Below are 12083 nucleotides of genomic sequence, written 5' to 3' on the forward strand. Positions count from 1 at the left end.
CATCACCCTGACACACCATCCCCACTGAAACATGATGGTGGCAGCATCATGTTGTGGGGATGTTTTTCTTCAGCAGGGACAGGGAAGCTGGTCAGAGATGATGGGAAGATGGATGGAGCCAAATAAAGGGCAATCTTGTCTGTTCAATCAAACCTGTTAGAGTCTGTAAAATACTTGAGACTGGGGTGGAGGTTCACCTTCCAGCAAACAACGACCCTAAACATACAGCCAGAGTGACAATGGAATGTTTAGATCAAAGCATACTCATGTATTAGAATGGGCCAGTCAAATTCCAGACCTAAATCCAATTGAGAATCTGTGGCAAGAATTGAAAATCGCTGTTCACAGATGCCCTCCATCCAATCTGAGCTTGAGCAAATGGGCAAAAGCTGGTAGAGACATACCCCAAAAGGTGGATCTACAAAGAGGAAGATGGATGGACACAAACCATCAAGTAAAGCTGAGCTGTTTGCTTTTTTGAAAAAGAGGGGTATAAAGTTACCCAACAGCAATGTGAAAAACTGGTGGATAGCATGCCAAAAAACATGCAAATGGGGTTATTCCACCAAATTCTGATTTCTTAATGTTATTTAGCCAAAGCATTAACACAATTTGTTTACAAATTATTTGCATTTTGTTTTATTTGAATTATTAAAGCTCTGCAAATACTGCAGGATTTTGGGTTATTTTGATGTTTTATTTTTGATGTGATATTTTGAATTTAGGAGAAATATTCTCAGCAGTTCACAAAAATGAAACAAAACTGTTCATCTCACCAATACATGCACCTGTAAGAAAAAGCCAGGGCAAAAGGGACTGCCTGGAGGGGGGAAAGAAAAAAAAAAGGGCAAAAAGGGGGAGAAGAAAGGAGGGGGGAAAGGGGAGGAGTTTTTACTCAAAAAAAAATACTGAAAGGTCAATGCTCAGATTTATTTCACCTTATTTTTCCCAAATCAAGAGACATACCAATAATATTCTGTTTTTTTTTCCCAACAAGAATATATCTACACTTAATATTATTAATATTATATATATATATAATATATTATTATTATTATTATTCTTTGCACACTTTCATTAAACTAAAAGATTACCACAGAGGACACTTATTTCCCCAAACAAACTTTATTCCAACAAGCATGCCCTTTAAACAATTAAAAACTTTACTTATTAACAGCACAAGTATTAATAACAATAATGACTATTATTACTATGTAATTATATTACTATTATTAAGAACAACAATTATACATTTCCTATCATTTAGCGCTGTCATTACAAAAATTACAAAAGTCAAAATTACAAGTCTTTTTTTTCTTTTTTACAAAATTACAAATGTCTTTTTTTTCTTTTTTACAAAATTACAAATGTCTTTTTTTTTTTTTTTTGTAATTACAAGTCATTACAAAAATGACAAAAGTCATAACTACAAAACTTTTTTTCTTTTTTTTTTACAAAATTACAAGTCTTTTTTTATTTTTATTTTTTATTTTTTACAAAATTACAAAAGTCATTACAAAATAGACTATAGAGAGGCTTTCCACTGCTCAATGGTCTTCCCAGATGCTGGACAGTACCATTTTCCTTTCACCTGAGTGTGGCCAGTAAGTTTGTTTTTTGACTGACCACATATTTTGCATTTGTACTCATAGCCTTCTTTAGGATGCCGCTTCCTTGGTGGCTCCCCTCTTGCCACATGCTCTTGATCCTCTTGCTCTGCCTTTCGCAGTCTCCATGCACGTTGTCGATTCTGAGACTGCGGTACTGGAGCTGATGGCTGAAGACCCGGCAGAAAGGATGACCAGCCCTGAGTCTGCGGTTCTGGAGCTGATGGCTGAGGACCCGGCAGAAAGGATGACCACCCCTGAGTCTGTGGTGTTGGAGCTGATGGGTGATGAGCAGGCGGAAAGGAGGACCATTCTTGGGAATGTGGTGTTGGACCTGACGGCCGATGAGCAGGCGGAAAGGATGACCATCCCTGGGAATGTGGCGTTGGAGCTGATGGCCGATGAGCAGGCGGAAAGGATGACCAACCCTGAGACAGAGGTGCTGTCACTGATGGGTAATGACCCTGCTGATCTGAAAACCCAGGCCAGTTAAACCACTCAGGATCTTGCTGGACCCCAGGCCAGAAGGGTTCGCCTGCTGCCTGAGTCTGTGACACTGCAGTCTCAGTTCTTGCATGCTTACAGCGGCAAATTACTGCCTCACCCTCAAGATTTTCAGGTTCCTGGAACTCAATGACAGCATGTCCATGTTGAACAGGTGTTGATGGGAGCCCTCTAGGTTTTGGCAGTAAATCTTTTGCCACACTGAGCTGCTGGGGAAGGTCCACTCCTTGTAGCAAGGTGTCCCAGTCAGTTTTCTTCTGCCGGTCAAGCAGCTTGAAAAAACAAATCCATTTTAGAACAAAAAATTGCAATGTTTTTATCATTGAACTGAGTGTAGAGAACAGAAGTCCAACTCACCAAAAAGAAACTGTAGTGTTATTTATGGTTACTAAAACCAGGTTGGTCCGGTCCAGCAGCTTTTTGCAGTCTTCAACCAGCTGCTTGATGTGACTGTACATCATGATGATTGGCTGTGGAATGGGAAAGGTTTTTCCCTTGTTGTCTTTAGGCCTATTTCTTGCTTCCCTGTATTCCTTCAAAAGCTTGAGGGCAACACATTCAGAAATCCTGTTGGCATCAGGTCTCTGGGCAGCCTGGCCATGAGTCATGAACAGTCTGTGGATAAACAGATGCATTGTTTGTATAATGCATGATCAGTATTCTATCACTACAATTGTTTCAATAACAGCATCATGAAAATATACATAATATTATTTCAGAAAATGCAAATCACACATGACCATTTTTTTAAATTTTGTTTACACGAACGTGCGTCTGCCATTTTTCAGATAAGAAAGGTAATTGATATTGTTACATGATAATTTACACAATTCCTTTGAGAACTGTCGGAAATATACTTCCACAGTCTGTATGTAAATTACAAAATGTGTGCATCCACTAAAGGTCAATTCACTTCTCAGCTGCTTGCTGACCAGGGGCTGAGCCACTATGCTTCCGTGAAGCTCTCCATGGACATGGCAAGGTCTTTTTCTTGGATTTAAGTGAATATCTGGAGGGGGTTTGGTCCATGGCATGCAGACAGGAATTAAATATCCTAATTTAATCATAATTTAATCCTAAATTATGCATTGTTAGTCAGGAATAAACTACAAAAACGCTAAACAAAACATTACCTGTAGATTCATGCAACTCAACTTAAAGAGCAACTGTAATTTAACTGTAAATTAACTTTCCCTAAAAAAAAAAGTCACATTGCCTGGTATGAGGAGTCAGCAAGTATGTCAAGGCTGCTGGAGGTGTGTGAAGTGTCTACACTGATATCAGTCACATCACAGACTGTGACATCCAGACACTCATCCTCCTGAACCTCAGCTTGCACCTCTGGCGGAGTGATGTCTATTTCAGCATGCTGCAGAGGAGCCAGCAGATCCCCTCTGTTGGACTGTGCCAGCAAGTACTCCACAGCAATATGCTCACCTATCATAAAAAACATTAAATATTTTTTGAATTTAGAGAAGTAGATCAGACTATGTAACATTTTTAACAAACAATCTATTGTTAATTATTTGCCATTATTTTAAATCGCCCATGAAAATTGCACTGAGTAAGAAAAATAAAAACACATAGGCAGAAGAAAGCAAACTAAAAAGAATAAATTTACAACCTCACATTCTGACACACTGCAATGATATCACATGTTATATTTGGTCAAACTGCCACTTGCATTGTAATCCATCGGCTAATATTTAAATAACACATTTTGTTTATTAAGTAATATATTTTGAATATATCTTGACACGCTCTGCTAATTTTGTGATGTCTTTTGTCTATGACCTTATCTTATGACCACTATATCCTTTGTTTAAGTCTTTGAATTCTTTCTTCAAAGACTGATAATGTGTCATGCACTAGGGATGTGCGATACCACTTATTTTCTTTTCGATCCGATACCAAGTACTTTCACGACAAGTATTGCCGATATTGATACCGATACCGATACTTCTATGAAATATTTTTATGTAAGTGATTTTATAGTGTCTTTTGAGTCATCATTATTAATATTAAATAAACTGCAATAGACATGAGTTCTTTTTGCTACATTTATTTAAAAATACTGAACACTATTAATCAAATAGCAACTTGTACAACAAATATATAACATATTCTACAAACTGTTTTCAATATTTGTCACGTAATGTTTCAACATTTCTTCCCTTTACAGGTTTTTGAGATGAAACAAGTGAATGTTGACATTAACATTGACATTCCTCCTGAGCCTTTTTTTCTTTGACTGATCAACTCTCTTGCTTTTGAAAAAAATAAAAAAATAAAACCTTGATAAAAGTCAATAGACTGGAATGCACTGAAAATCAAAGCAGGGATGTCTGTGAGGCTAGAAACACTTTACATTATTTAAATGTCAAATGAGCTGAACTTCAGGTTGAGTCTTACATTTAAGTTAGAATCTTCATTTGTGCATGTACTGCTATACACAGCCAGTCTGTGTAAAACATTAAATTATAGTTTTAGACCTGATTTATAAGTTTTTGTGAAGGAACAAGAGAATGTTGACATTTTTCCCCTTTAGCCTGTTTCTTCTTTGACTGATCAACTCCCCTGATTTGTAAAAAATTCTCTCAGAAGGGACAGATGATGCAGTGAGCCCAAGATATTTTTTTGCTAGTTTGCTGAGAGCTGGGAAGCTTTGTTCATGATTTCTCCACCAAACTAATGGGTCTTGTTTTTGGGGAACTATTTTTTCTTCAGCATAGCAACACATTTCAATTATAGAATCACTGATTCCTGATTGTTGTTGTGCTGATAGAACCTGCAAGTCAAATTCCCCCCATATGGCTCCTTTAGCTGTAGATGATGCAGCATGTGGGGTCACTAGAGGAGTCACTGTCACTGATGAGGCACAGCTTGCTGTAGGTTCTAACACAGACCTTAATACAGATGTTGAGGTACCTTCTAGTGGTGCAGCAGGCAAGTGGACATCCCGCATTTCAGATAGCAGTAGCTTTTTCACAGCTTCTACATGATCTTTGTCATGAAATGCCAGGTGTTTAAACCTAATATCAAGAATGGTGCTGGCAGCAAGGCTGTGTATGGTTTCAATCCCACGGAATCTACGCTGACATTGCCGTGCCGGTTCTGTGGCAAAAGAGCTACCTTGATGCTCACTGGCAGCAGTTGCTTTAAGCAGCAGTGACACTAGAGGAATGACCTTTGAGACAGAAATGTATTTTTCTGCTGATATTTCACTTGTTGCCTCCTCAAAAGGTTTCAAGGCCTCAATGAGTGAATAAGAGACTGCTCTTCATTTGTAAAGCACAGGTCACTCTTCCCAAGTAAACAGAGGGCTGTGGTAACTGGATCTATTTGTTCATGTAGCCTCTCCAACATGTAGAAAGCTGAATTCCACCTGGTTTCAACTGAAATAATCAGTTTATTTTCTGCCACTTTTAGTTGATTTTGTATCTGTTTAAGCTTCTCTGTGGCTTTTGTGCTGTGGTGGAAAAAGTATACAATGCTTCTGCATTTTTCCAGCAGGTGAGAGGTCTCAGGAGATGCTTTTATTGCATCTTTGACCACCAAGTTTAATGTGTGGGCAAAACATGGGTAATGCTTCTACCCAGCCTTATCTACTGCAGAAACCATATTTGCACCGTTGTCTGTGACAACTGCAAGCACCTTTTGAGTTATGCCCCCACTCTTCAGCTATTCTTTTTAGCTCTGCACTAATATTGTCAGCTGTGTGCTGTAGGCGGAAATGGCAGGTTTCTAGCACAAATGTCTGCATTTGCCAGTTGGCCAGTTGTCAATAAAATGACAGGTCACAGATAAATATGCTTCTGTGGGCCTTGAGGTCCACATATCTGTTGTGAGAATGACATGGTTCACATCTTGTAATGCTGCCTTTACTTTGGATTTACAATCAGCATACATGTTCTTAATTGTGCCCTCCATCAGCTTTTTCCGGCTAGGGATCTGGTAACATGGATCAAGAATCTTGACAAGAGCAATAAATCCTCTGTCTTCTACAACTGAGATTGGCTGGAGGTCCCTTACAATCATCTCTCCTATGCTTCTTGTGATTTCTGATGCTCTCTGTGAGTCATCTATAAAATATAATACATATATTATGTTCTTAAAGCTGTGTTACAGGCATTAAGAATTTATAATGATAGTAAATCCTTCCCAGGTATTACTTGACACTTAAACTACGTAATTTATTTAATAAACATGTTTTAAATTCTATAAACAATATATAAATGATTTCATTAAGAATATCCATCAGGTATCAGAAACAAAAATAGATATAGGCTGATGAAAAATGTATAAAAGGTTTTAATAAAAATCCTACTGTTTAAAATAAAATATCCAGTTTAAATACTTATATGCAGTGTAATATTCTGCTCCACATGAAATACTGCAATATCTTCATATCTGAAACAATTTGTATTGTACAGAGTATAGCTATGATAAATATGACTCGACTTTTTTTATTCAAATAATCTAGTCATCACTTGGTACCTGGATAATGTCCACCTCTCTGAAAGGATTCTGCTAAAGAACTCTGCCTCAAGCCAGAAGATGGAGGTCATGTCTGTGTTACCTCCTCTGCTCGCCTCAGCTGTACTTCGTTGTGCTCTATAGGGTGTTTTGCTTTTAAATGCTTAGTCATATTTGTGGTATTGCCACAGTGGCGTATTGTTTTTTGACAAATTTCATATAAAGCTTCATCATTATTAACTGGAGTGAAATAACTCCAGATTATGCTTCTTTTTTTTCAGTCATGACCGCAGCCATGCGCTCAAACGAACCCCTTTTAAACCTGCCTTGGACTGAGTGAGCGAATGTGGTGATACAGCGGAAGAAGATATAGTTCCCATTGACGTTCCGATTTAAGTGTATTTATATACTATACAGAATACTACTTCTATGAAAATGTTAGGATAGGATCGATACTTGCTTTTGAGAATCGATTCTTTTGATACAGTGGCAGTATCAAAAATATCGATACTTTAGAATCGATCCGCCCATCCCTATTGTGCACAGACACTCTGTCATTAGTCTACCTGTAGTGAACTTTGCCACCACCTTCGTTAACACCTTTGACGTCCATCGTTAAATGCCTTTTGTTACCCATACGGAATGCCATTCATCACACATACCATAGATGATGACAAATCCAAGTGTCTGACTCCCTGTCTGTCTCAGTAAACTCTGAAAAAGCATTGCTACCTAAACCCTGACTATGTTTGTCTATTATTAAGCAAAGAGGTTAGATGAATCTTACCGGTGGGTTTCCCAGGGGGTGTGAATTCTGGCAGGAGGGCACATCCAAGGACTCTGCTGCTGAAGGCATTCATTTGAGACATCAAACGTACATCATAGATTTTACTCTGTGATATACCACTCATGTCGACAGCTTGATATGCTTAGTTGATGTTCCATCTAGATACACCCTTAAGCATGTACATCTGTGTGTGCAGAGCATTGCATTGCCACCCTATAAAGACAAAATCAAAATCACATTGCATTTAGTACATAATGAATCACATGTTCATCCTTAGGAAATCTTCCAATAATAAATGCATAAGACATTGAATTTATTAAGATGAAAAATTCAACAGCAACCATGTAAATATCATAAATGATTTATGTGAAAGATCTATTTAAACAAATATGATATTTTCACATAATTTCAGTTTACCTGGAATAAAATTACACTGGAAGCTCTCCAGAGAAGAGGACCCTCAGAACATCCAAGACCTTGTCGCCCTTTAACCCAGTGCCCAGTTTTGTATAAAGCTGTACACCAGGTGGATCTTGGATGCATGGCAAGTGCGTTTGTTGTACCTCCCGCACATGTGTCATGCTCTCTGGATTTATGAGATGCAAACCTGTGGTGTCTGTCAGTTCCCACATTGAAATCCAGCAATCCTTGTATTATTGACCGTGTTTCTTCAACCCCATGAGTCCTCCTCCTGCAGTGTTTGGCCAGCTCACAGGAGGTGATGCTTGACAGAACTTGGGCTTCAGATGGAATATGGCCGCCATGTTTTTTTAAAAGCTCTGCCTTCTTTGCTGCTTAAGGCTGACAGATGTCATCCTTGTCCCACTCAAAAATGCAGCTGGACAACTTGGAGCAAAATGTGCAAAACAGTGGATGGTGCTCTGTTGTAAGACCAGAAGTGAAAGGCCTCATGAAGTGGAAAATATCAAGTCTCACTTTGGTTTTCCATGGTCGAAACCAGGTGACAACTGGGGTTACACCTGTACCAATGAGAAACAATGAGTGAATTTATGCAGAGAAGGAATGAATCAAAATATTTTATTTCAATTTTGCAGTAACTATACCTTGACACAGTTCATCCAGACCAGCTCCATCACCAGTGGTCAGGACACAATTCAGGACTTGGCCAAACTCATTTCCAATGTTGGTCATCCATGTAGCTGTGTCTGCAATGCCACCAGCAAGCTTTTTGGTGATCTATACAAACACAATGCAAAAAAAAAATTTACACACACACACACACACACACACACATATATATATAACATAAATATATGTGTACTTGCCTTCTTTGTAGAATCAAGCTTCAGGATTCTACCATATGTTGAGGTAATGACACCCTTTAGCTCATCAAGATGACCAAGGATGTCATTCGCATGAATGGTTTCAAACTACTGGGCCAGGGGTGGGGGGCTGAAAGGTGGTGGCTGCTGATAGACTGCCTCAGACTGGATCAGGGCACAACGCTTTTTGTGAAGTTCACAGTCTGACAGCTATTCTACAGTTCGTCTTGCCCACTCATAGCTGTGAATTACTTGTAGGGACTGCTGCAAGTAACTTGAGCTGTTTCCTGCAGTCGTTAACTTCAACAAAGTCACACATTTCCTGTCAAGGGCAAGCTGAGTGGTGAGGACAGCCAGGAATTTGTTTCTGTGGGAAGGATCAAGTTGTTGTAGCAGCTTCATACTCCAAGGGCAGATGGGAATCCTACACTTGCTACAGTGAGGGTAGTCTGCTCCAATGATATAATACCTGGAGTCAATGTCAATGACTTCCCTCACTTTCGTGTAGATCCCTGAATGGTGCATTTTCATATTACATGTAGTGCATTTTATAGGAATGCCCCACATTCGCATTGGTGCCCACAGAAACGTTCGCTGTCTGAAATAGCTGCCTGGCTCAGGAGGTGAAGTTCCAGGCTTGCCAGGACTTGGTGGATGAAACCAGTTTTGGGAAAATTGTTGCTTCAGCTCTCCTGTACTGTCATAAAGACACTGAGCTATCCACCTCTGATCTGCTGGTTTAATAACTCTACAGAATTGCTTTGGGAGAAAACTCACCCAATTCACTTCTGGAGGCTTTATGTTGATTTCAGGTGTGGTTGATGTGTGAGGAGCACTTCCTGGAGCTTCTTTTCACTCTTCAGGATGAGTTGCAAATGTCTCTTTGAGTGGAGCTGGAGGTGGCACCACAGTTGTCATTCTTTGATCTGCAGCACTGGTGGAATGGTGATCATTTTCAATGTGCTGAAGCATTCCAACTGCACCCTGAACTATGTGCCACACTGGTCACAACTCTGTTCGACATGGTAGTCTATGAGATGTCCAGAGAAATGCTCCAAAACAATATCTTTTTTGCACAAACTACAGGTGATCATCTTATGCTCACTTGCTTGAATAGTGGACTGAGTGGCTGGACAAACTGTGGTGCTGGTCGAACCATTGTGCTGGTCAGAGGTGCTGGGTGAACTGTTGTGCTGGTCAGAGGTGCTGGACGAACCGTTGTGCTGGTCAGAGGTGCTGGGCGAACTGATGGTGCTGGACGAACTGTTGTACTGGTCAGAGGTGCTGGGCGAACTGATGGTGCTGGACAAACTGTTGTGCTGGTCAGAGGTGCTGGACAAACTTATGGTGCTGGACGAACCGTTGTGCTGGTCAGAGGTGCTGGCTGCGTTGCTGAGCTGGTCTGAGGGGCTGTTTGTATTGGCTGACTCCCTGCCTGCTGAGTTGACTGAAAAAAAGCGTTAGTTTTCCATAGATCATAAAGTATGCCAGTGAATTTTTAAACAAAACAATGCATTTTTTAATTGACAATAAATTCTGCTATGAAGAATAAAACATGGAAGAAGTGTAAAAAAAATTAGTAATGGCAGTGGAAGTTTATCATTACCTACCTTGTGATAACCGCATTTGCAAATGATACTTTGCCCAAAGATATTGTGACTATGAGTCTTGTTGTGTAATGGACAGTTATTGATGGAATGCAATACATCCTTCCACTTCTTTGCCCCCGGCTTCTTGCCTGTTGTGAAGTGGTACTTCCCTTGGGCATACTTGAACATGATGTCATGCCAAAAAGTGTCTGGTTTACCCGTCTTAGTCAAATCTGCAAATATGAAACAACAGGGTACAAAGGTCAGGAAAAATGTACACAGAGAATGTGTTTGTCAAACAAACAATTGTACACAGTAGGAGATATAGTGAAATGAAAATATAGTGAAAAAAATCAGATATTGAAATGGAAATATAGTGGGGAAAAAATCAGATATTGAAATGAAAATATAATGGAAAAAAAAAATCAGATATTGAAATGAAAATATAATGGGAAAAAAATCAGTTATTGAAATGAAAATATAGTGAAAAAAAATCAGTTATTAGGCTGATGGTATCCTAAGTCTGTGACCTACTGAACCAGTGTTAATGTATTCATCAACAGAGACTTCAGAGCACTTTTGTTGCTCTGGATAATAGTGTGTGCCAAATGCCAGACATCTGAATGTAAATGCTTTTTTTTCTATTACACCCTAGTGTTTGCGCCAAATATAGAGAGGGACGTGTGTGGTGTTTGCGGGATTAATTCTAAACGCAAAATATATGGCGCGAACACTCGGTTATAATAGAAAAAAAGTGCTCCGAAGTCTCTATTAATTAATACATTAACACTGGTATCCACAGACTTAGGATACCATCAGCCTAATAACTGATTTTCTTTTCACTATACAGTAGGTAGTATAAGTAAAATCATGCCCAGCAAAAGTGGATCAATATAAATCGATATAAATGTTCGCCGCGACAAAACAGATGATAAAATAGTCTATTTTAAAGCAACGACTGAACAATAAAGTTGGCCAAATCAAAGACCGTACTCACCTGCACGGTGCCGATACGTTGCCGAAAGGTCCGAAAGGAGACATATGAATAAATGTGTCTGTCACAGCGGTAAATATATATGTCAGGATTGTGAACTAAAGTCACCTCCTTCACACGTTACGTGATATCGGTTCGGCAAAGGAGAGATCATCCCCGCCCCACCTCCTGCTTCGGTCAATGAGAGATTATCTCCGCCCCAACCCCCTGTTTCGGCCAATGAGCGTTTTGCCCCGTAAGGACTCTTTAGGACTCGCCGTTCGGATTTGGTCGGACTTGTTAGGATTTGTTAGGATTTCTGTTAGGAATTGTTAGAATTTGTGTTAGGAATTGTTCAGATTTCCATTAGGAATCGTTTGAAGTGTGTTAGGACTCGATAGGACATGCTTTGCCATCCATTCACCACAGGGTGCGGCCACGACTACAAGCTACATAGGCTTAGGCTGGGCACTGTAAAATCGAGCCAGGGCATGAAAATGCAGCTCAGAATCCAAAGCAGCGAGGAGGTTTCTCCCGCGGTCAGCTTACCCTGGCGGAGGCCCAGCGTGTGTCTAGTCCCAACTGCCTTCAAAGCATGCCCAGAGAGTTCCTCCTTAGTACAGTGGACAGCAGCTCCTCTGGTCTATTTCTAAATCAGGCCTGAGTGTAGGAATGCCAAGGGGCTTCCCGCCTCACCGAGTGCTTGTCTCTCAGTCCTCAGCCACAGTTTCCGTGCCAGCCAGCCTGCTTGATTCTTCCTGTTCATTTTCAGATGGTTCAGCCACAATTTCTATGCCAACCAGCGTGCTTGCTTTTGACTGTTCTCTGCTCCCAACAAACCTTATTGAGCTAATCCTCTGATCT

Source organism: Hemibagrus wyckioides, linkage group LG12, assembly GCF_019097595.1.
Source record: "Hemibagrus wyckioides isolate EC202008001 linkage group LG12, SWU_Hwy_1.0, whole genome shotgun sequence".
NCBI lineage: Eukaryota > Metazoa > Chordata > Actinopteri > Siluriformes > Bagridae > Hemibagrus > Hemibagrus wyckioides.